The sequence below is a fragment of the Linepithema humile genome, chromosome 4, assembly GCF_040581485.1.
Source record: "Linepithema humile isolate Giens D197 chromosome 4, Lhum_UNIL_v1.0, whole genome shotgun sequence".
In the NCBI taxonomy this organism is placed as follows: Eukaryota; Metazoa; Arthropoda; class Insecta; order Hymenoptera; family Formicidae; genus Linepithema; species Linepithema humile.
In genome coordinates, this window is record NC_090131.1 from 30,427,396 (window position 1) to 30,453,766 (window position 26,371).

At 41.5% G+C, this 26,371-nt stretch overlaps 1 protein-coding gene across 8 annotated transcripts in view; it reads left to right on the top strand.

Annotated features, from left to right (window-relative positions):
* Positions 1 to 26,371, top strand: part of LOC105671131 (broad-complex core protein isoforms 1/2/3/4/5) — a 111,403-nt gene that overhangs the window by 20,559 nt on the left and 64,473 nt on the right. Inside the window, exons 1-2 of one of the 8 annotated variants that reach the window (XM_012365055.2) lie at positions 10,203 to 11,309; positions 13,522 to 13,767. The exons of 4 other annotated variants lie outside the window; for them this stretch is intronic. The gene's annotated coding sequence lies outside the window, so the exon portion shown is untranslated. Of the gene's footprint in view, positions 1 to 10,202; positions 13,768 to 25,469; positions 25,527 to 26,371 lie in introns of those variants that run through there. 3 more of the 8 variants (XM_012365056.2, XM_067352908.1, XM_012365054.2) reach the window with 3 other exon arrangements.

Here is a 26,371-nt window from a genome sequence, read left to right on the forward strand (position 1 = left end):
GATTAAATGTCCTCCCAACAAAATATAAATATATAAACTTTTTCAATTTAAAATTTGAAATTATATTTATATTAAATTCTATAGGGTCTTATCGTCCCATAAATAAATTTAAGCATTCTTACTTAAAATTCTAATTCTAATTTTATAAAAAAGAAAGTATAAATCTCATTTATTCATTCATTCCAGTCTTTAATTAAAAGACAAATTATTATGCTACCTTTGTACAGTCAATTTACTGCAGCTATTTAATTATTTTCATTGAGCAGAACTAATCTTATATTATTTTCAAAAAACTATGTTTTTATTAAACAGTTGAATTTATTAAATGATCTTCAACGGACGGAAGAGATAGCGTTTCACCTTACTGAATATAAGCAAACCAAAATAACATGAGATGTTGACATCATTTTTGTCTTACAGCTTTTCAAAGTAGGTCATAACGATCGTGACTATCCGCATTTAGTTGGTTAATATAAAAAAATTCATTTACCCGATTTACGCTCTATTTTTTCTCACGCGGTTTTACTTTTTCACTCAAGTGAATTTTAGAATAATTAGTCGTTCTTTACGGATCTTTACGGATTGTTTCGAAATTCCTATAATTCATGTCAAAATATGAATGTAGTCAAACAATTCAATAATGGAATGGATATATAAGATATCCAATAAATCATAGTGACCTAGATGATTTCTCGTAGAACAAAAATAAGTAAAAACGTTGAAGATAAAATATAATCATCCGTTAAAACCGGCAAGATGACACCTTGCGAGGAGCACAAAAAAAGTCGAAAGAAATGTTTTCGAATGCTCGAATCATTTTTTTCCGAAAGCTACACAAGCGTTCGAGAACATTTTTTTCATTTTCTTTTATTTATTTATTATTTTTTTTCGAAGGCATCTTGCCGGTTCGCGGATGATTCATTAGATACGTATAGATATGTTCGTATAATTTTTTAAAGAATTTGTCGATCTCTCGACTCGCTTTTCGCGAAATATACGCTAAAGGAAATAGAAGATGACGTTAGGTCGTAACTGACGTGACTCATTTTTATAATTACACAGATGACGAATTCAATATACTATGTACATTTTTTCCTTTTTTTTTCCTTTTTTCTCTTGTTTCTTTTCTCTTTTCTTTTCCTCTATCACTTCTTTTTATATATTCATTTTTCCCTTCTTCCTTTCTTCCTCCTCTTAAATTATATTAATGTCCACGGAGCAATTTTTAATGGTACGGCAGAATAAATTATTATTCTCCCTCAGAATAAATTGTTAATTTATTCCTTTATTGCATTTTATATTTTTGCCTTTTTTTTTCTCTACTTAGAATTCTCTGATATCTGATTCTCTGATACTCTTCGCGACGCAAGCTCCGCCGTGGATTCTTTAGTTATGTCAACGTACATATAGTGCACGCATTTCCGATCTGCGTCGAGAACTCGCGCGCGCGTAAATTTCATCTGAAAAATATAACGCGTAAGCGTTTTAATTAAGGCATATGATGCCGAAACTGATGTAGATATTCCCGGGTATCGACTGCGCGTCCCGAGAGCTGTCCATTAAAATATTCAAGATCCGCACTTTTTGGCGATCGCGAGAGTCTCCCCGCATGTCCCCCTTTGCTGTCGAAAAATCAATTTCGCTGGTCGTGTGACGTCAGTGCATCGAACGAGGATTCGGATTGGGATGCGTTGTCGTTGGGTTCGGTTGTATGTCGGCCTGAAACTTCGGGGTGTAAATTTATCCCGCGGGGGTGTCGAACGCGGTCAGAACGGGGGCGACGATGTTGCCAACAGCAGACATATTTTTGCAGGACGATCTAGTCGCTCGAGACCACACGTTTTTCGTTCTTAAGCAACATCGACATCGACCGAGGTCGCTGTTTCCTCTCTGAATAATTTATTCTTTGTAATATTTTAATACAACTACCGTTTCCCTATTGATGCAAGAATAAAAAAAGTGTAATAATAAAGTTTCACAACTTTTACGTTTTCTTACGCATGTATTTTTTGAAAAAATTAAATGTTTTACGAATTTTTTACCATGAATATTTTTCAAGAAAAGAATCGCTTGGAAAGAATTTGAAAAATTATAATATAGTTTGAAATATTAAATACAACTCTATTTAGACTGAGATACAATAAAATCTACGGATAAGGTACGAAGCACAGGTTTATAGTCGAAATATATCGCATGATATTTTTATGTAATATTTATCTCGTTGGCATTTGTTCAATGTAATTTACTGCCGAGATTACATTATGTTCATACTATCGTCAGATCGAAAAATTATGTCAGGCAATGAATGTATGAAGTTAGCGTAAGAATAAACAATAAAAATTTAATCCACGGCAAATATTTCATGAAAAAGCCATGTATATTTAATCGTGATTGAGTAACATAGTGTATTTCGCGATGATTTCCAGTGCTTCGATATTTTATTTAGCGTATATTGACATATACAAACCGCATATTAGGTAGAGATACTCGTTTATGTTCGCTCATATTTGTCCACCGATTGGTTGCTCCGTGCAGTTATTCTCTTATCGTATATCGACAATATTACATTTTATATCTTATTCCTTTTACCTTATTTTTATTGTTTGTCGCGCCTCGCCCATTCTGTTCCCACCGATCCCGCCCTATTCCGCGAGTCCCCTTCCCTTCCACGACGGTCGTGAATTGGCTCGCTAAAAACTTCTTCCATTTAACCAATGCCGGTCTGTCGTCCGCGACGATAGGAAAGTCCGTAAGATTTATGCAAAAGCGCAACGTCTGCATCAGCTTCTGCAAAGCACTCTCTTTCCATACCGATTGCGTCGCAGAATGTAGCCGAGAAATGTGATTGCCACATTATTTTTTTCCCCAAGGTGTTACGTTATGTTTAATAAGTTATACATGTTATTGATCTAGAAACATTAAAAATATTGCAACGTATAAGATTAAAGATAATACAGTTAGAAATAATTCTTTTTACATTTTTTTTTCTGCAGTTCTCCGTCATTACTGTTTGTAAAATCCAAAGTATGATCAGCATTTTTGATAGTTGAAAAAAAGTAATCTTTACACATCATAATTTTTCTTATGTACTTGTGTATCAATTTTTTTGAAGCCATTGAATCTTTTTCATCGACATTCTATTAATGTCAGTATTGTATTAATCTATTTTATCTCTCTCTCTCTCTCTCTCTCTCTCTCTCTCTCTCTCTGTCTCTCCCCCCTCCTCGCGCGCGCGCGCGCGTGTGTGTGTATGTGTGTCTTTACTTTTAATATATGAAATTTATAGCTCAGGGATATATGCGGATATTTATTTTGTACATTGTCTGCAATTAAAATATTCGCCGGAAGTTACAAAAGAAACATGATATATCCGAGTTCATATTTACACGCGTTGTTTCGCGTTGGACACTCGACGGCGATCAATGGCGTAAATTAATACTGTAAATTTAAAACGACGTTAAATGAAAAAGCGACGAGCCTTTTGTAACCTAATATCATACAAGCGTTGATAAAGTAGCCGCAAGCCGAGCATTTGCTTTATTGTGAATACATGTTCGCCCGTTCGATGTGTATCGGTACGCGAGCAGCGTTTCGAATGTAACGATTAATATTCGCGACCGCGAGCACCAAGTGCACTCGCTAATAATGCACGGATATGTGAATGGGTCGACGGTAATTTGCGTTTATCGAAAGTAAGAAGCCAATTCTCCGCGCTCTTATCGACTTGTTCGAAAATTCAAAGATGCTTTCGTCGGCGACGGCGCGTCTGTAAAATTTAATGAACCGGAGGATGTGTAAGGCACGATGCAGTCGTGATCGAAGGTCGACCGAGGCGAATTTTCTATGAGGTCAATTTGACTCCGCGATAGTGGATATATTCTACTTGTCGAAGGGATATCGCGAATTCATATAACCCGATTTTCTCTAATTGTAGAATATAAAATGTCTAATAATAATCCGCCCATCTATCTATACCAGGTAATTTAAAACAAGCTGATGTCCTTGAAATGTCACATTCTTGAGCGATTTCTAAGACAATTTATGCAAAATTTTGTCCGAAGCTTAGTTATAAATTGAAAATAGTTCGCTGCTTACATATGTCCGGTACAACGGGCAGGCAGAGACGGTGCAACACATCATAAGACTAACGTAACAGTTGAAAGTCTTATCGGACTTGTGTGTGTAGTGAATGACTTTCAATTATAACACAAAAACTAAGCTTCGGACAAAATTTTGCAGAAGAAAAAATCGTTTTAGAATTCGTTCAAGGATATCAGATTGTTTTGAATCACCTCGCATACACATACAGATCAAAATTAATGTTATGCAAAAAATAACATTAAAATTGTAATCATAGACGATCACCATAATAAGTGGTTGATGTTTTCGCACTTCAAAGAAAAGAAGGGAAGATTTCATCTTCTTAAACTCGTGAAAATCTTATTTTATTTCTTCCATACGTTTTATATTCTTTTTTTTTTTCGAATCACATTTAACTATTTAAGAAAATGTCGCGGCGTCTTATTTTACCATAATTCGAGTCTGTTTCCATCTAAAATAACACAGAGGGTCACAGTTTGCGCGTTCGCGATCGCAAGAAGCAGAGGCAGAGAAAGGGGTTGAGCTGTCGGCGATACAAGGGACGCGCGCGATGGTGGTACGGGGAAAATGATAAAGGGGTGGTGCACGCTCGAAACGGCGAAAGAGAGGGTGTCTCGACGGAAAAAGAGGAGGCGGCGGGCAGTGGTGGAAAGCAGCCCGACGAAAGAGGTGGTCGTAGTGGTAGTGGTGGCACGAGCGAGCGCGACGGTGGTGGAAAGGGATTGTTTGAGAGCATCGACGAGGCAGACGAGGCCACTTGCCTCCGCTCGACACCCCTTTACACACGCCTACCCGCTCTCTTCCGCCCTCTCGCTCTCGTCGCTGACGTCACTAGGCGGTACATACTTTTAAACGAATAATGCGAATTGATTTCGCGATTGTCGTCGGTCCGCTTTGCCGATACGATTTTCTGTCTCTCCTCCCTCCTCCTTTCCCCCCATTTTTTTTTAAAGAACTGGGCTCTCGTACGGACGTTGATGTATATCGAGCGATTCTTTTTGAAGCGCTATAGAAACAGAACCTAGAGACAGCGGGAGAATTGGTGATGCGATATTTATTAAAACAGAAACCAATTCCCCGTAACGCAACCATTGTGATCGCTTGTTCAAAAAAATTGAAGCTGCTTGAGAATAAATCTCAATCACAGTAATGTTGAGATTAATGTTTAATCATGAAATAATCATTTTTTAAGATTTAAGAAAATATTTTTTCAATTCATATTTAGTTTCTAAAAGTTGAGTGCTAACAGCGTGTAAAACAATATTCGATAGTGTACATAAGAGTGGTGGCAATAGAAAGTATATCAGTTCGGAAATGGTGTCGAAGGTTGCAAATAATATAACCGTTGTGTGAATATTTCTTTGCGCAAAAATAAGTGCCAATTCTTAGAATGAAAGCGCAATGAAAGATTTTCATAACATACATATTATCGATCCCATCGTTTTTTTTTCCAGAGTTGAGAATGTATGAAATTAGTGGTATTGCAATATCGCCGTACTGGTGTCGCGAGATGAAATTCCACGCACGTATAATGAGCAGGCATTAATAGCGTCAGCTGCAGTCGCTTACAGTTTTACCGAAGTTAAATCTCTCCATCTCTCCATCCTTTTAACGCTCTATTTTACCATTTCCGATTGTTCTCTCAAATTAAAGCGAAAATTTGTATATTTAATAATGAAACAGCAAAGTAAATCTTATCCTAACTTTATTTTCATCCGACAGGATGATGCCAAAATCAGTATTAATATTGCAGATTGAGTAAATTTTGCATTACATGAAAAATGTATATGAAGGGGTGCATTTTCTGCGGAATAAACATTTTCAAATACGTCTTTTTTCTCTCAAAATTGAACTGCGTAATCGGGAACGCCGGATGAAGTCTGATCCCTCCATTAGGGCCATTAGGGCCACAACCGCGTTGAAAATCAAATCTGATGCGCGCCGCTAATTAAAAAATCATCGTACAAACATAAATCGTGCGAAAGGCAAAAGTAAAGCGTCACGATAATAATGTGCTTCGGCCGAAAGCAATTAAATCGCCGTGTACAATACCATGTCACTATTCTACCATAATTTCTCTACATGGCTAAACATTTGCAACAGCAGGAGTGGTACCAGCAAGCAGCCAGTACCAGCAGCATCAGCGGTAGCGGCAACGTGTACCAGAAAAACTATTCATTGCGTGAGTCTCTTTCGGCAGCTCGGATGTATGTGCGATACGTACACCGGAAGGCCAGAGAGCAGCGACATGATTCATTTTCCTCTTTTTCCACCTGCCCGCCCGCTCGCTCGCTCTTTTCCCAACGGGCCGAACACTTTCCGACGCACACGAACATCGCCGTGGTATGTAACCGTGATCGCGCACGCACATCGAGCGTGAGAAGCAGCGTGCTGCATAATCCGCTTTCATTAACTCGTTGTACGCGCGCGCGCGCGCGCGCGCGACGAGAGCTGCCACGTGCGAGTCGAGTTTTACGTACGATACGAGAGCTCGCCCTTAACCCTTTCGTAGTAAAAGATAGCGTGTGTACAGACTGCCCCTAAAACCGTTAATTTTATTCTTTACAATCCATACAAGAGATATAAGGATAGGCTCGTATGATAATATCAATATTAAAAGGCTTATCGAGCCAATTTTTCGTACACTTTAGTATCTCGAATCCGAGATCAGTGTACACTTTAATAATGTCTCTAGTAGACGAATCAATCAATTCTATACGAAAACATAAAAATTTTCGCACTAACAACCAGCGATAAGGCTAGATAAGTCTTTTAATATATATATTTATTTTTTATGACAGATTTCGTGACAAATTTGGAATTGATCCTTTTTCTTTATAGAAATTTCGTGATAGACTACTTCTCGATGAAACAATACAAATTAGACAATGTGTTCAAAATATGAATCCTGATACGGAATAAATTTAGTTCGCAAGCTTGCTTTTTCATGGCAAAAGCAAGAAAATCTTTTTAATAAAATATGACACAAATTTTTAATTTGGATTTATAAAATATTCTTCAATTAGCACATTCTGTGTCTAAAATAATTGTTAGAGTGACAAGAGAAGACAGAGGTTAAAATACATTGTCATTCCGCTTTCATAATTTAAAAATTCGGTCGCTCCAATTCGTTCTAAAAGAGGGAATCGATAACGTCATTACTCGTCTTTCCTTCGTTCGGCCGGCCGATGGACGACACCGCTGTCTCGAATAGGTTAAATAGATTAATCGCTTATGACGCATCGAGCGAGACTAACGCGCGCGCATGTCCCCGCTCCTTTTCCTCCTCGGAAAATTGCTATCGCTCTTTGAGAATTAAACTTGGCCTCGGCCCACCGCGTTGCACTCTAGTGGGGGCAAACGATAAAAAGGTGGGCTCAAATCAAACGAGACGACGCTCGTTGCTGAAGGATGAGAGAAAAATTCAGACTGTTTCATCAAGTGCGCTTGAAAATTTCAATTTTGGAATCGATTCTCTTTTAATAAAAAGGTTTAAATTGTAGAATGAATTGGGAGAATATAAACTTGCGAAATTTCGACAAATTTTACATGATTAATATAAAAAAATGGGATTTGTGGCAAAGTTTAAAAGTTAGGGATTTAAAAAGTGTTGATTAGTAAAAATCTATAATTTACAACTCATTTTAGGGTATGATTTCATATATATAAAATAAGCTTTACACGTTGCGACCTTGTGTTATTTCAGTGTTAATTATTAATTAATCAATTATCAGTGGATCTTAGTTTAATTGGAACTTATCAAACTATTTAATATTGACAATTAAGAAGAATTACATTTTCCAAAGAGCACTTTTTTAAGACTTGACCAAAATTTAGTGGAATATTCCGTATATTATCGTAGAGGAGCTCGATCATCGTGAATGCAGAAGAAAATATAATGCATTCTCTCCGGTTTTAATAAATCTCCCCTTATCCCTCGCTATATCCTCTGCTCTCCCGTGCTACTTTGTTCCCTCCATTCTCGTCCGGCATTTTACTCCCGACCCTCGATTCTTGGATCGAAGTGTATGAGTAAAAAAACGATCGACGAATCGCGCTGCGGCCGTAAAAAGGGGGCCCGACCTACCTACTTCGTAATCAAAATTCCTTTCGTAATGCGATAAGATAAGCTCAACGTAGTCCGAGCAGACGCACGAGTCGAACGGCGGCACCATTATATCATGAGCTTTAAAACAGCGTTCACGGATTTCGCCGAACGCCACGTCATATTTAAGTATCGTTCACATGCGCATTAGTTTCTCACGTTGCAGTACGCCAATGCTGAAATTCTTCGCTCGCTGTAAATCGTACGCGAGTGTTCCAAAATTTTAAACAAGATCTATTTAGTGGAGATATTAATATTTTTATAGTAACGTGGAAATTTTTATATAGTATTAAATAACCATCTGTTGCTTCGTGAACTGCAGTTCACTTCCGATAAACTATAAAAATGTGTCGATGTTAGAATATCGAATTGAAGAGATCTGTACATCCGTGATACATTGGTATTGTGTAGTGGTACTTTGGCAAGTGGGCGCGCGATAAAATCAGCTCGAAATCGATGCAGTCGCGTGACGATGCAGTCAGTTAAAGTCTCCCTCGATCTTCCTTCCGCTGCGGGACTTGAACTTCGTGATGCAGAGAGCCGAATGAACGGTGAACGCGGTGGCGCCGAAATACAATCCGGTCGAGCGCGGATCCTGAAGTGACTTCCGCCGTTCTCTCTCGAGTTTCCGTTTAGAGACTCGGTGGAACGATGCGGAAGTAATGCGAATTGACTCTTTAAGAGAGTCTTGCGGGGGGCATTTTTGCAAATTTTTCTTTTCAATAGCAATGACGAGTTCTGCGGAACACATGTGGCGTTTCTTTAGAAAATAATGTTTCCGTTGCGTAACGATACGAATGATTCATACGAGTGATTCCTCGAATTTTTTGTCGTTAACTCTTTGTTTGAATTGTCGTCGGAAAGATAAAATTTCCAAAGATAAAATATATTGTTTTTTTCCCAGAAGAGAAATTAGAACATCCAATATTTAAGAAGTCAATATTTTGAAAACCCTTTGGAAAGCCCTTATGAGTTTCTTTAAGAAAATCATAGAGTCAACAGATTGTTAAGTTATTATCAGATGAAATGGAGTTTGTCCACTGCGTGGAGTGTGTCAATATACAGAGTCAGAGATTTTGTAGTTGATTTAAAATACGCTTTAATAAAATGAGAGTACATTGATTGATCGCGTGCGCTCAGCGTTTTACTTTTTACAAAGGACATCTTGTAGACTTTGTTATGCAAAAGTGCGATAAAACAAGATCCTCCCCGGCGTCGTAATGGAACGGCACGAGTTCAATAGTTTCAACGGCTCGGAATTGCGCTCGTAAAGATCGCGAAGATCAGACAATGTACACTGTGACAGCGTGCTAGAGATTATGAAGATTGGCGTACATTATACGTACATACGTAATCGAGCGAGCGATGAACTCGTATTAGCGTTTTCCCTCGATTAATCTCACCTCTGATCCGTATATGTGATGCCATTAATCATTTTCCCTTTCGCAATCTCTCTGCGACTCTCAATTACAGTCCACTGTGTGTACGCGCGCGCGCGCGCGACACACGGTGACGTGTTACATCGACATAAGCATCGCTGAGTCGGTGGTAAATCGGCAATTACGGGGCTCCCGCCCGTGGGTGGACTTCACCCCCATCTTCTCTATTCCTCGTCGCTGTCTCGCAAGGAAGCATCGATCCGTTCCGTCGACCCCCCTTTCTTCTGGAAAAAAAAGCCGAGACGCAAGGAACCGAAGAAAAAAAGAGGATCAAACGCTCGGTTGGAGCTCGCGGAGGGGAGAGGAAAAAGAAAGAGCGAGTGGGAGGGGGGAGGGGGAGAAAAGGGGAGCGCGACGAGTCAGCGCAAGATGGATTTCCGCGAAGTTCGAGCGAGCCTTAACACGCGAAAAATGTCAAAGCGAGTAGAAGAATAAGCCGTGGGCACAAGAGCGAGGAAGGGGGAGGAGGAAGAGGGGTAAAGAAGGGGGAACGGTACGTGGGACACCCGGCGGCAGGCAGGCAGGCAGGCAGGCAGGCCAGGCACAGACAAGCAGGCAGGCAGGTGAGGTGAAAAGGGTGCGAGACGCGAGCGTCGCCCCATGCACATCGTGTACGTGTGGCTGTTGGTTCATCCGCGTATGTAAGTGTATCTGCGTATTTAAGATCGGAAGGATGAGAGATAAGGGGGGAAGAAGGGGAAAGAGAGCGCGGGTAGGGCGAGTAAAAACGAGAGGAATACCGCGAGGGGGACTGCCCGGCTAGAAATCCACCGCATGACAGAGAGAGGGCACCGTGGAACCGGCCGGTGGAGGGGATGATTGTCAAAACAGGACTGCAAGACGTTACGAAAAATGTTCGTATTTATGGCACTATTTCCGCCGCTTCGAGCCCTTCCGCCCGCGTCCCCTCCATCGCCGACGCGCGCCTCGCGAATCGCTCTCCCGTGCCCCTTTTCCATTCGCCTCCTCACCCCCGCCCGGATCTTCTCCGCGAGTCTCCCTACCGCCGTCGTTTCGCGAAGCGCGCGTCGTTCTTACTTCCTCTCCTCGCTCGTCGTTGCGCGCCTCAGTCTCTGCCTCTCTTCCTCTCCTCTCGTTCCCACCCCTTACGTCCTCCTTCATCATCCCCACCGACACGCCGCGCCGTTCTGGTCGGGGACCCCACCACCACCGACGAGCGCGCACAACGGGGCGCGATCGCCCCCACTGCCGCGGGCACCACTTTAATGTTACATTAATAAAAAGCAACAATCAATATCTTCTCCGTAAAAAATTTTAATCTATAACAGAGAGAATTCTGCTCCCCTGCCTCTATCCTGCCTGCCCGTCCGTCCCCCGCGCGTCCATCTATCCACGATCCCCTCTCCTCTGTCGCACCTTCTCCCGCGCCTCTCCACCCTCTTGAGGAAAGTGCCGAGCCGCCGCAGCTCGGAGGTCCTCAGTATCGTGCCTAGGCTCTACGTATACCCCGCGATTCTCTCTCGCTTTCTGTCTGCGCGCAGCAACGACGGAATCACCGTCGGCCCATCGCGTATCGGCGAAATACACGGACGCCACGCCACGCCGCGCATTTCCCGTTCGTCGCCCCGCCGTCGTGCAGTGCCGCGCCGCACCCCGCTACGCGTCTAGCGGGAGGGCGCGTTGTCGACGCGCGCGAGAGAGAGGTGCCCTTCGCTTCCAATTACACGTGCCCTTTGCTCGTGATCGCTTCGTATCTCTTCTTCTCATCCTGACTTTGATTTTTTTCTCACTCTTTTATTCCTCGTCCTTTCTTTCTTCGTGCCGCGAGATCGTCTTTATATTTACCTCACCTTGCGCTTTCTATCATTCTCCCGTCAAATATTAAGACTTTGATTTTGTTTTTCTCTATTATTGTGCTTTTGTTATTGCTCGCACTTATCAGTTTCGTACAATGATTATTGCTATCGTTTGTAGGGGATTTGATCCCGGAGCGTAAAAATAAGCTTCCTCTCTCTCTCTTTCTCTTTATCTTTTATTACATTTTTCATACTGTTTTAGTCTCGCTTGATAATTTTATCTTATCGCGTTAATTTCTATTTTATTTTTATTATACATTACTTCCTGCTAACGAATTCTTTCTACAGCACAATAACTCGTTTCCTTCTATCTCTATCTCTGTATATTCTTCACTCTCTTCTTCGTAATTAATACATACGTACGCACACGCGTACTGTCCGCCGAAAGTGTGACGAAGGCGACGCGCGAGTGCGCCGCATATTTCGCGGCTAGTGCGAAAATCCGAAAGTCCGCTTTCCGAGATTTCCTCTTCTTTTACATCGCGTGGATCTCTCTCACGTTCTTGTGAGACGGGCTTTAGTTCTGAAGAAATACGCAATGGAGATGAGGGTATGAATAGGAGGCATTATCAGCGCGGCCGCTCGTGCTTTTACTTTCGAGTATCGATGCGAGCAGCCGGGACTCGAGTCGTTTTTCAGAGTCATTTCTTACAGTAATTATACGCGCGTTGTTCCCTCATTTCCGTTTCGTCGAAAACGTGCTTTTCGTCACGTCACGTTAAAGAAGCTCGACTTTGGTGAAAGTCTCGTGCTCTCCGTTCGCGAAATATCGATCGATCTCGCGGCGAAAAAGACGAGATCGAAGTCGCGCTGAGCCGATGTAGAGGCGCGCCGCGACCTCGATGGGGCGTACAGCATACAGGATGACCCATAGTTACCGTGTAACCCCCGTAATTCTGACTCTTTCAGATACGTACGAAATAAATTTCTTATGTTGCATTAACGATAATTCCGCTGTCATAGCTTTATTTCTCCGTGGCACATAAAAATTTACTTTATTGCGGCGTGTAAAACTTTATTTCTCTGTCGTGTAAAATTTTATTTTATGCCAGTTTTACTTTATTATCAAATATAAAAATATGTTGCTCACGAATAATCTTTTTAAGCGCGAGTATAATTAGATATTACTCTTTTTTTATTCTGTATCATTTTCGTTTTATCGCACATTGATCTTGTTCTAATGTCGGAAGAGACGCGAACGCTAAACTTGAAGCGACTTATATACTATAACACGCCGCGATAGAATCGCAAATTCCACACTCGCGTACCTAGCGGCGGCGGCGAGGGCACAAGCTCCTCGACCCGTGTTTCTTCTACCGGGACAAAAGAGTACAGGAGAGACAAAGAGAACGAAGAAGGAACGATAGAATATAAGAGAAAGAGATAAATCGGTGGAGAATCGAGAGGGGGAGAAAGAAAAAGACGGCACAACGTTCGCTCACATTTATGCGAGCAGCCGCGAAGCTTCTTCAGACTTCGAGAAACTATACTCAGCTATTTTAATGTATTGCGCGAACGGCAAACGGCTATTGTCGCTCTTTTCTTTACGGCGAGTCAGAAAAATGTCGCGATATTGAAAAACGTTTGAGACTACAAATTGATTTTTTTTTTTTTTTTTTTCCGAGCAAAACATTTGACATTTGTCACCAACGCGCAAGAGTAAAATAATTGCGTAATTGTTATAAACATATGTTCAACATAAAGCATACACACGACGTATGGAATAATCGAATTATTTTATCGGTCAGATAGAACATGCTTCTTACAAATTAATTTCTATTAGCGATTCTAAAATTTCCCGCTTCACGTTAAAAGTAATCAGTGACAATAAGATAAGCTATCATTGACTATTAACAACTATCTAACAGTACGATAAAGATTTAGAATCGTGAATTTACAAAATTGGATAAAAAGCCACCTGTTGTTAGTCTTTCACCTTTGATAATTTTATTACCCTTTTTATCATATGTCAGTATTTAATTTCGTAGCTCTTACATCAGACACTACGTTTATGTTTCCTAATCTCTTATTGCAATCGTTTGCGTCGTAATTGCATTAGAGATTAACAAATGTCACTCTGCAACATTACTCGCAAACTTGCCGAATATTCTTAAATCCGGGAATGACTGGCACACGACAGTGATTCGAATTGATCCACGCGGCAGTGCAGTTTAATAAGACGAAAAGTGGTTCGCGTGCTGAATCACGAGACTGATCGGTGTTGGAGAGCTTTCCGGAAACGAGCCGTCGATTGATGCACGAGTCTCTCACGAGCCGGTTTCCAGCAGTTCGAAGAAGAGCATAGGTAACTGTATAGCATCGAGTTTCTCTTACCTTGCCATATTTCGATCATCCGCTATAACCCTTCCAATTCCAGGTCACTTACATCTTCGAAACAGCCGCCAACATTTTCTATTCGAGAGACCTAAAATTCATTCATTGCTTTAGCTTCGTTTGCGCACTCGCATAACTGGCGACATCACACTTATATGTTTTCAATATTGATAAAAAGTGTAAAATTTAACGATTTCCAAAATAATAACACACAAGTTTTTCAAATCTAAGTGACGTGGAATTGAAAGATGAGGAGACTTATGCTACCTCGCACGAATCCATAATAATAGTGCGCCACCCTTCTTCTTTTGACGACCGTCAATAGTCGCTTTGGAAGCAAAAAGCTCACTAATGATCGTCGTTTAGACAATCGGTTGAAGATTCTTTCGGCCTTGGAGAGAGAAGGTACTGTAGACAAAGGGAAGACCGTATCCTTCCCTTCTTTCTGCTTCCCTTTCTTTTCCTCTGCCAATACCGGATGACATTGCGCCGGGGATCTCTCGCCCCTGGCCGTGTCTCGCTCGTGTAGGTCAGGTTGGAAACCTGTGCGAACATTTCCGCAACACACGCTACTCTCGCGTGTCAGTTGGAGTGGGAGAGAGACGGAAGAGCGTGTTGATTAAAGAGAGACCGTCAACGCTTCCTGCGGGAGCGACAGAAAGAGAGAGGAGAGAGTGAGAGAGTGTGCGTGTAGCGTGGTAGTACATTCGAATCCGTACGGGTGACTGAATGGAATGAGTCGTCCGTAGACCGCAGGGGGGATCGAGGCGAAGGGAGGCTTCGCGACGAACCAATCCGGCGTGGAGTTTCGTCGAAAGAGCCAAGTGAGAGGGCCGAGGGGAGTGGTGGAGGATGGACCTACACACGTGCGTTCGCGGGATTCACGCTACGCGTACGCACGTTGCGTTTACGAGCAACGCAGAGAATGCGTCATGCACACACATGCCGAGCGTCCGTGCACTCGTGGGACATGCATACGCTCCGAGGAAACGTGCGCGAGCGCGAGCACACGCACGTGCATGACGCGCTTACGTTATGAAAATGTGCGGCAGGAAACCAGCTGTGCGAATCGATCGGGTTCCCGATTCGATTTTTTTTTCTCCCCGCTTGATGCTAGGAAGCGATAGGATGTCGCGCGACGCGCTTGATCCGCCGGAGATAAAGAGGAAATTTTTAATCGTCGGGATGGAGAATTATATACGCGTAACTACGTTGCATTGTGTCGAATTGCGAGCGCAAAGCTTGAAAGTCAATCGTGGAAAGCCATATTTTAAAATCAATATTTCGAGTACGGTAACGTTATATTATAGATGTCATAGAGTAATAAAGTCGTGACATTAAAAAATTAAATTCTAAAGGAACCGTTACAAAGCCGTAAAAAAAGTAAAAATCTAAAAAAAAATCGTTACAAAGCTGTAAAAGCTCCGAATTTGATTTAATTTGGAATTTTATATAGAAAAAATTTTTTAGTAGAAATATACTGTTAGAATGTTTGACAATTTAATAATTCTTCGCTGAGCGTAGAAAAGCAAAACATTAGCATTGCAATTACATAAAGCAAAATATGTTTGCATCGAAAAGAGAATTCTATATGTAGCTACGGTAATATTTGCGATGCACTAACACGGATTGCTGAATTATTAATGGATTAACATAACGATGTAAAGGAATAATTGCAAAAGGAGCGGATACGAGCTAGGAAACAGTAAGAAAACAGAAAGCAACACAAGTATTAAATGCATTAAAACAATGGAATATCAGGAGGTCGCACTGCACTATTATCGGTCCGCGTACATTCATGTTTATTCCCACGCGTGTTTATAATTTAGCCGATTGAAATTCGTCAGATAAGTATTTTCAACTCAAGGATATGTAGCCGCGGTGTGCTGGTAGCCGCGTCTTATTACCTGTTTACGAGGATACTGCACTGTTTTTCTTTATACTCGTTTTGATTGCGTCGTATAGTATACGGGCGAGACGTAGAGGATTGTATCGTATATCTGGCTGGCGGAATTTTATGATTCGCTGACGATGGATACGACGGTTGAGACTGGCGTAGTGACAGATAAACGGGTCTAACACCAAGACTGTAAAGCTACCGTAAAGGCAGGGGTAGAATCCAGCGTCAAAGAACTATTGACATGTTTGCGCGATGCATTTATTTCCTAGTTAAATTTATGCGACTGAATTTAATTATGGTAATATAAGTGTCTAATGAATATATTTCGCAAACAGAGCTGTTTGTTAGACGGCAAAGGTGTTTATTAAAATAATCCGGCTAGTACAATAAAATTACCTCCAAGGTTTTTATGAATTATGTGTTTACAGAGAATGTGTGTAAAAAATTAATTTTGAGTTATAAAAAGAAGATTTATGATAAACAAGGACTTGAACAAGAATGTTTTAATATATCACATTACGCACGATATAAAAATAACATAATATTTACGTTATAAAGATTAATCGGTATTAATATTATAAAAATATATAACCTAATATGTCACAAAATAGCGCTGTGTCAAAAATCGATCAGATCTCCGTTTATTAGCAATTTGTAAAAAGACTTTTTCTCTAACCCAATATATATATATATATATATATATACACGCGAGCGAGACAAGAATTTAAAAGCGATTCTCTATCCGACCCTGCGAAAAGGGTGAGGCCTTGATCCAAGGCGACCTAATGGAATGTTTCGTAAGATCCAGAAGTTGGATTCATCCCGCCTCGAAAACCTGTTGCATTTTAGCGGCACAACCGATTCTCCGAAAATCGACTATAGCGGCAGAACGCAAATTTCTAATTTTAGAAAGAGCTTTAGGAGAGGTTTTACGTTGCGAATTTTTTCTTCACGCAAAGACTTCATCTTGAAGTAAAATAAAATTGAAGTAAAATTTCTTACATCATATCTAGTTTTATAATAAATATTTTGCAGACAAACCTAAACAATGCACACTATTTTTTTTTAAATAATAATATATTCAATTTAATAAATATACAAAATTTAGCTAGAAAATTATGAAAGTAAGTTTTGTAAAAGTTATATAAAAATTATCTTCTCTTTTTTCAATCTTTTTTATTTTCCATTATAAGTCTAAAATTTTGGAAAGAACGTTCTCCTTTGGTAGAAAAAGTGTCAAAAACTTTGAATAAATTTACGTCTTTATCCCCTTTTCGAATTTCGGTTTCCGGATGAATATTATTATGCAGCGATGAAAGGATTTTATCGCTCGAATCGCGCAAGAAAGACCGTTGCGTGCAGAGACGCGTGTAAGAATACACCGAGGGAATTGGAAAATCGATCGATCGCGAATGAGAGTTCATCCACTGACTACAGTCGACCGCGGGTGACGCGCGGCGTGCTTACACAGATGGTTGACACGAATAATAACGGTGAAGAAGAAGAAACGAGCGGCGCGCAACGCTTGACGTAGCGTGATGCATAAAATATTGAATGTAACCGCGTTCCTCCATGCGGGGGCCGGCGGCGGCAAGTGTGCAGGCCGTGATAGTGTCAACGAACACGCCGCTTTACACGTACACTTTTCTAATTATGGCGCATTTGTACGTCGACAAAAGGGGGCCTGCGGCTTGAACAAGTGGGCGTCGTTGAACAAGTTGCCGTACATAATAACGCATGCGTGCACGCCGGTAATTCCGTACCGGTACGGTGCGCGGCAGCGGTAATGCGCTATGAATAATGCTATGGAAAAATTGAATCTTTCGCGGACGGTAAAAACTGTCTACGAGCGTAGCCACGCGATTTACGTTTAACACATCCACGCGAATGAACGGGCGGGGAACAGCAATATAAGTCATTTCCCTCGTTTCGGTCAACGTATGGGAAGTTCACGAAAGCGCAAAATCCAGTTACGTTATTGAAATGGGTTTTTTTTTTTTTATGGTTTTCATAAAAGGAGAAAAATCTGAAACTTTGCATAAAGTTGAAAGCCCCGCAAGAAAATGCGCGTTATACTTTTATGTCAATTCACATCATATTTCGTTGACTTGGGCAATAAAGTGATAAGAAATACATGTACTTTTATCGATATTTCTATTTTTGGTATCATATTCCAAAAAAAAAATTTGTTATCTTTACTCAGATACCTGATAAGATAATAATATGCGCAACTTTTCAACTCTTACGTCTAAGAAATTTGATGAGTGACAAAACAACTTTTGTCCCATACGCTATATTATACAGCGACCGTGGCGTCACGGATATGGATTTGTAATCGCCGCGAAACAAACGCTACGTCTCTTCACGTATATACGACGTAGTGTTGTAAAACAACGTGTACAGGCAAGGGTCAGCAGTGCGTTTTCATTCACACGTGGATTCTCGTGTTGCCGGGTGTCGCGTTTCGCGCACGACGCGTCTAGAGATCTCACGTGCACGTGCGATGTTTCGCGCTGTGTATTTTTGTAAACAGATTCGCCGGAAACCGCATGGCCGCGTGTGATTGTTCTCCTCGTGATCGACACGGATATCGGAAGACCGCTCACTCGCGGCTCGAGCAATCTCGAAAGGGAACAACGCAACGATGCGGTGCAGCGGACAAGGTCGTTTCGGAGCGCGTTCGAGTGCGCTCTCTAAAGCACACTTCCGTTCTCGATTCTGTATCCCGGGTGGGTGTTTATCTCGCGAAAAACATACGTTACCTTGAATCAAAATAATGAGCGTATAATCATTTATATCTTTGCACACAAATGTATAAATCATTGCAAATTACGTATCACATGTGATCGGATGCGTAAAATCAAAGATGTTAAGCTAGAAAATCAAATTTCAAAGAGTTTAAAGATTAAGAAAAATCTAAAAGAAAAGTTATTTGGTCTAAAACAATAATTGCGCAATAATGATAATTTTGCATCTGAGCGCAACGCTCATCGCAAATTCGAGATTCGTTGAGGAATGCGCTCGGATGGCACCGGAAGTTTCCCGCACTCTTTCCCGCACGAGTTTTGAACCCGCGATAGAAACGACAAACAGACAGAGCAGAAAGAGAGAGAGAGAAAGAGAGGGAGAGATAGGGGAGTTCAGATACATTGCTTGGTACACGATACTCGCGAGATCCTGGAGAGGACAACCCGCGTGGCGTCTCTCGAGTTCCGGCGAAACTCAAGCCGGCATAAGATTCGATCCGACCGCCACTCGAATAGAGTCTCGGATCCAAGAGCAAAACTTCCCTAAGAAATATTTGTACGGACGTTAAGTTCTTTTACCGTTGCAATGTTTCTTTAGTATTGCCGTTGCTTCGAAGACACGTATGAATTACAGCATCGAAACTTTATCGTAAAATTATTTTTCGTGCAATCTGAGAAATTCGTCGGAACAGTTGTGCTCTGAAAAAAGATAAAAATATCAAAATGTTTTTCACGATTCTAAATCTGATTATCCAATGTTACCGATTTTCGAATTGAACTTTTTTAATTAGTAAAACTGCTCATTTGTATTTAAAAGCGTTAAAAGTTAATTTATCGAAACGTATTAATGTTGAGCAATTCTGAAATTAAACTATATAATTCTCTCTCGTGAGTGAAAGTAAACTAATTTTGAGATTGAATGACTTTTTTGTCGTTGAAGAGAGCATTTTCTTGCTCTAGAATAGCCTTTGTAATAATAAATCATGGAGGTCGCTCGATGCGTCTAACGAGTTCGCCGAGAAAGGCTGACATTATCGTGTTCTATTATTCTAGGCCGCTTATATCTGGCGACGAAAACTTTAGCTCGTCGTGCATCATCCGTTCGCGTCATTGGCACGATAAAATAATGACGCAGTTCGATGCACAAGTAAAATAAATTAGTCAATCTCGTCTCTTTTTATTAATCATATTACTTCTATATTTAGCAGGCTTCTTATATATTTATATATTCTAAAATTAATTTATTTATTCGATGAGCGACTACAATATTATATTGCGCACATGCTGTATAAATCTTATTAGAAAATTGAGAAAAATCCGATATTTATGTCTTTCAAAATTAGCAAGTAAATTTTTTTCAACAAGTGTTCTTAAAAATTTTTGTTTAAGATAAATTAATTTTGAGACGGAAAATCTAAGATAAATCTAAAATATTCTTGAAACAGCACATAACGATACGTTCATTAATGTTATACTATGTTACTACTTTTATATCTGCATTTATGTCATACTATTTTTCATTAATATTTTATTGAATTTTTTATTATATTTCCAGGATAAATGTAATATATACAGTTTCCTAGCCGCTCTACCATAATCCGCGTCAATGAATAAAAATACAAATGAAAGCCGTGTGAATTGTCGAAGGCAGTATCGAAAACTTTAATAAGAAAGTAAGAGATTTTCGCAACATCGCCTTTCGACCGGCGGCTCGGTTTTTGTTGACGGCTAAATTGCGAAATGAATTTTAGCCAACTTCATCGGCGGTTGCTGCCGTGCAACTCCGAGTTCTTGGCTCCTGGCGAAGTTTCATAGAAGTCGTTCTTCCTGCAAGCGTGCGGAAATGCGAGAGGTGGCGACCGCACTTCGTTACGCGGAAACCACCTTTCGGATAGCAATTTTGCGAGGACGGGCTGAAAATCGTCTAGTCTGTTCTCGCTCTCTTTTTCTGGTTCGCTTCCGGGGCGAAACTGACGGTAGTCTTAAGCGACTTAAGATACATTATTCTTCGAAAGACTACGATATAAAGCTTTACTCATATCTCGCTTATGAACGGTTATAAACACGAATGGATGAATAATGCGTCTGTTACGATCTAGAATCTTATAAGATTCCTCAAGAGTATGATGATGCAATAACACGACGACCAAGATTAAAACGTAAACTGAAGATGGGGTAAATAAACGTCGATCGTAAAGAGACAAGACACTCCAATGGAATATATTGATAAAATTTTTAATATATTGTTAACGTCTTGAAAGTGCATAACAAAAATTATAAATATGACATGAATATTTAGCGAGCAAGTGCTTGTTTTTACGTAACTGCTTACGACATTTTGCAAAATCTATAATTTTCTAATTCTAAAGATTTTTCAAGTCTCTCCGAATGTCAGAAAAAAAAATGCAAATCTAAATTTTCAACATTTTAGCAAAATGACTTTTATGCAAATAAACATGCTCTCACAATCGCAGGAATCGCATTAATCGCGTGATATCTAGACTCCTATGACTTTTTTCGTGCGGAAATTCTTTCTTCTCCTGTTTCTCAACTATACCACATATTGCAATTGTACGTGACAATATGTGACTATTCATCGTATATGCGCCACGGAATTCAACAATGTGCCCACTCGACGAATCATCAGCGAGTACAACATAACGCAAGCATAATCCTAAAGCAACCGGTTGTGGGCTGTGCAGCCTTCCTCTGGTCGGGAAATTTGCGATGACACGGCGACGTGTCCGAGCGAAGCGAGAGCGAAGGAAGGGAGAGAAAGAGAAAATCGAGAGCGACTGTACCCACGCTGCCATCATATTGGAAATTCTTCGCCACGATAGCGCGATATATCTACGCCGCACATTCGAGCGTGTACGGCAAAACACCATAGGAGAGTCGGGACAACGGGAAGAGTTAAAAAGTGGAGGCGGAGGAGGAGAAGGAAGAGAGTAGAGACGTAGCAGGAGGAGGAGATGGAGGATGAGGAGGACACAGAGGTGATGGCGGTGGTGGCGGCGAAGAGGAGCGGGGGGGGGAGGGAGAGTTTTTACAAAAAGTCAGGCGGAGAGCGCGGCCCCTTTCGTCGACGCGACCGACGGCAGGGGGAGGACGGGGGTGGCGAATGAACGTTGGACGCGGGGGGTGGCGGCGCATGGACGGCGAGAGAGGGCGGACGACCTCGGCGATGATACGACAAAAAATCAGATGCACGGCCATTGGCTGTTCTCAATTCGAATTATTGGCTTCCCCGGTCGCCGTTCGTCAGAGTCTCCCCGACCTTCTCGATACTCGCTCTCGCTCTCCGTTTCTCTCCTTCGTCTCTCTCTTTCTCCATTCTCCGTCCGTCCCCCTCGCTCTCTGCCCTCCCCGCGCCGCCGCTGCCGTCTCCTCCGTCGAGCCTCCCTCGCCGCCGTTGCCGCCGTCGCCCCCTTCTCGGGGGAATGGGCGCCGGCGAGAAGGGCCGAAAAAACTTCGAAAAAAAAATCCAATTTCGTTGCCATGGTGACCGGCGTGCGTTGACTTTGATAAAGATCCCCCGAACGAGCCACCTCCGCCGCCGCCGCCGCCGCCGCCGCCGCCGCCGCCGCTACCACCGCCCGCTCTTCCTCCTCCTCTACCTCCGTCTCGTACTCCGTCCTCTTCGTTTTCCTCTTCTTCCACCCCCTGCTCTCCCCGCCACTGACTACGACGCCGCCGCTTTCGCAGTTTCTCCGATTGTACGCGCGCCTCGCATGTGTACCTGTTGTGTTATATGCATTCGTATTTACGTGTGCATGTGTGCTGTGGGTATTGTATGCGCGCACGAGAGGGTACAGGGGCGGATTTGCCGGCCTGGGGGGGGAGGGAGGAGGTGCGCGGTTTCGGTTTGACCCATATCGAAGGGGGGAGGGGTCTGGCGGACGCACCACTCGCCAACCCCCGGTACGCTCGCTCGCTCGGTGGTGGCGAGTGGTTTGTTTGTTTGTTTCGCGAGAACGGGCGAGCGGTGGCTATCGGAAAAAATTTTATTTACATGATAGAAAAATGTTTTCCGCGCGGAAGAGCGCTCGCGCGGTCCCGAAGAAGACGCGGCGAGCCGCCCCATCGTGTCCCCCGCCCCTCGCGAAACCTCCTCGCTCGCCGCCGAGCGGTTCTACCTTTTTTTTTTCTCTACTCCGACGGGCGAGAGCGCGCGAGGGGGTAGCTAAAAGCTCCGTCAGTCGGAGATTAAAATCGGGTGGAGGATTTTAGGGTGGTAAGGCGGGGCTGTGTATATGCGAGATGGCTGGAGGAGAAAGGGGAAAGGAAGGACGAAGGGGAGCGTGGTTTCTGCAGAACGGGGGGCGACGTTGTCGAGCCGATCGTTGTCGTTCTCGTTAACCATCCGCGAACGAAATTATTTTCCTCCCGAGGAAAAAAACGTCTCTCTTCGCCTCTGCCAGTCTCCGGTTATCGGCACTAGCTTGCTAATATAAATTGGTAATATATCTTTCTACCTTATTTTGAGCGGATTGCGTGTTTTTCTTTTTCTTTTCCTTTTTACGTAGTACAGTACAGCACAGCTTTACATTTCTTTTCCAATTTCTGCAATAAGAGACCGTCGTATATTGTGACTTTTTAACATTCGACATTAAGGACATGTAGTATAGTCGAATATCTCAATAATTGGAAAAATAAAGAAATATTGTGACAAAAGATAATAAGTAGCAGATTTCCGAAACACCGCTATATGTATATAATAAAATAATACTTTTGGAAACACGAGAAAGGCATTCGCCAGAGATTCGAATATCTTTCTGAATGCATCTCCAAAACATATTCTTCTCGGTGTATGATCGTACGTGGATCGTACAACTCGAAGGATGTTTTGTGTGCGTCTACACGCGGGGTGGACGCTGTATATGTGTATGCGCGCGCGCGCACGTATCTCTCCGCGCTACGAGAGTCTGATTTTTATTTCGAAAAACTTTTTTAATAAAAAAGTTGCAGGCTCGTGCTCCCCTTCCACCTCCTGTATAGCGCCGGGTTCTCGCACAGGCAGGTGTATATTCTATATAAGGGGGAGGCGAGGTAACGCGCACACTAGTTACAGCGGACCGCGGCGCATTAAAAGTTTTGCCTGGCGCTCACGATATTTCATAACTTTTCTGTATTTCGAAAAATGTGCAGCTGGCCGGCCAGCCGACCAGTCGAATCCAGACGAACGTGCGCGTGCACACTGTCCTTCCTTTACGTGCACGCGCGCAATATGCGCCTCTCCTCGCGCGTGCACGTGTCTGCATTATGCTTGCACATTTTCGTCTGCGTTCGCCTTTCTCGCGTAGAATTGTTGAATTTGACGAATGCGGTGATACTTCTTAATCGAAAAATAAAATTACTTTTTTTTTACTACAATTTAATTGGATGCTATTTTTCCGCCTTTTTTCAAACTCTAGTAGAAACTAATATAGAATAATAAATGCACCTTTTATGTTAAAGTATTAAATTTGATAAATGGGACGACGTTAGCGAGTGAAATCCTTTCTCAAAAATTTTAATTACTACTTTTTACAATTTTGAAAGTTTTAATGTCAAACGTTTTAATAAATAAGCCTCGAATTAGGACTTGCAGTTAAGATTCTGAATGCTAGATGCATAATGTTAATCGCTTTGCAACTTGCCTAATATTCGCTCGACGTTGAATATTGCAACTTGTTTTGCGCTTTCCATTTATATACTCTTCGGTCCGCTTTGCCTTTCTTCTCAATTCCCTTTCCATCTTCGCGAATATCCTATCTTTCTGTTTTGATCAACTCTCTCGTTCCACCTTTTTTTTCAGTTTTAATTCGCTGTCCTCTCACCCCACGACTCACTCATTCTCTATCTTTCTCTCTGCGTACCTCGACTCGCGTTCTCCGGTTATGCGGCACAAAATGTAGTTAAAATAATTTAAATATCGACAGCAATTCTCGACCAGCAATTTTCGAGTCGGCCATTTACGTCGAAATATGTAATGTGCTTGGCAGAATCACCAATTACATTCCCTATATAATACATGCTCTGTACAGAATGCTTCAAAACTGGATTCTCTTTTCATGGTTGATGATTCTTGGATGAATTTCAGTCTTGTTAGTATAAATTACGCACGTATAACTTCCGTTTAAATTTCAATATTAAATAAACTTTTGTGAAATCAGACTCTACATTTCATTCATGAAGAATATGTTTATTAATCCAAAATTGTCAAGAATGGTGTCATTGACAAATAAACGACGATAAACTGTGTTTTTTTCGTAATATGGCTATTGATAGTTTGTTGAACGAGTCTACAGACGATCTTCTCTTAGCAAAAATTTAATCAGCTTAATTGGAAAGCTATTTAATACGGGGAATTAACAGCGATTTAAGCTTTAGAATCGTAAATAGATAATAAAACTTCATTTTTCAATTAATTTAAAGCAGACTTTATTTCAGCAAAAATTTAATTTGAGACATCATTACCAAGATATTTAGCGTTGAAAATGAACGAGCTCTACGAAAGAGAGATAAATTTAAAGAAGAGGCAGACTCTAAAATAGGAAATACAGCTATGTTAGTATATTTGAGATACGTTTACTAAATTATTATTTTATAAATATATCTGTGCCCCATATATAATTTTCGAGACATAACGAGATCTCGCTGCATTTTTTATTGCCATTAGACTCAACGATATACCGCGATATGATTTTCGCGAACTAACACTATATCGATTATAAACCTTCGGGGGGGGGGGGGGGACAGCTTGGCAACAAAATCCGAACAAAGGAATCTGAATATGCCATTAAGAGAGGCGTGCGCGCGCGCGCGCGCTTTCTAATTAATCGAAACTCCGACTCCCTATTAATAATCGTTGGCAATAAAAATCCGCAAACTCTGTAAATCCGCTTCGTTCGCGGTCCGAGTGAGCAAGCGAGCGCGGCTTTTCAATTACATTCGCGTCCCGTCGCGTGTGTATTGATGTCGATTGAATACCATTGCTCGCTCGCTCGCGCACACGGGTATCCAATCATCATTGACTTTTTACAGCGTGTGCGGCGGATTCGCATCGAGCACGCGCCTGCAAATGGAAAGCTCTGCCGCAAAGTAAGTTTCTCTCTCTCTCTTTCCCTTCTTTCCTCCCTCTCTGTTTCTCTCTTTCTGCGCTCCCGCACGTACACTTTTCGCTCTACTAGACATCGCGAAATGTAAAAATAAGGTATCAGGATCGAGAAGTAAAATGTAATATCGTCGATGTATGTACAATAAAATACGGGAAGCGACCAATCGATTGGCAGATACGATAGGTAAGAAAGATATCTGAATATTTTCTAAATTGTAATGTAAGTGAAATTTAATTCAGACGCATATGAATTTATTTAAGTGTCACTTTTGCTTCAGAATTAAAAGAGAAAGATTCCGAATGTTCGGAAAGTCAGTGAATTAAAATAACGAGAGCTTCAACAGTCTCAATCCATTTGTTAAATTATTAATAATGACATTTTGGTAAAAATAATATCTGTAGTTTCTTTAAAATTTTTTAAAATTAATGAGTTAGTGTTTAAAGCAGTTATTTCTTAATTCTATTTTAATCAGAGTCTTCGGAAAACTACGTTTTCCGTTGTCAAGATCTCTTCCTGTTGGAGGTGCGATATTTTGTTCGCATGCGCGCGATAACTAGTTCGGCGAAGCACTTTACGCTAAATATTCGAATGCATGGAACGCACTCTCGTTCCTTTCGTCGGATGGTACGAGGCAGACGGCAAAGTATAGTTCACTTCAATTGTTTCATGGCAGCATAATGAAGCGCTTCTGAATCAATGTCTATAGCTACCACTCGCTCATTCGTTTAGATACTCGTCTATCTGTTATGCATACTCTAGTCTTGCGTTTAACGTTCTGTCTGACGGCACGAGAAAATACGGGTTCGCTAATATCCACTTCAGCTTTTA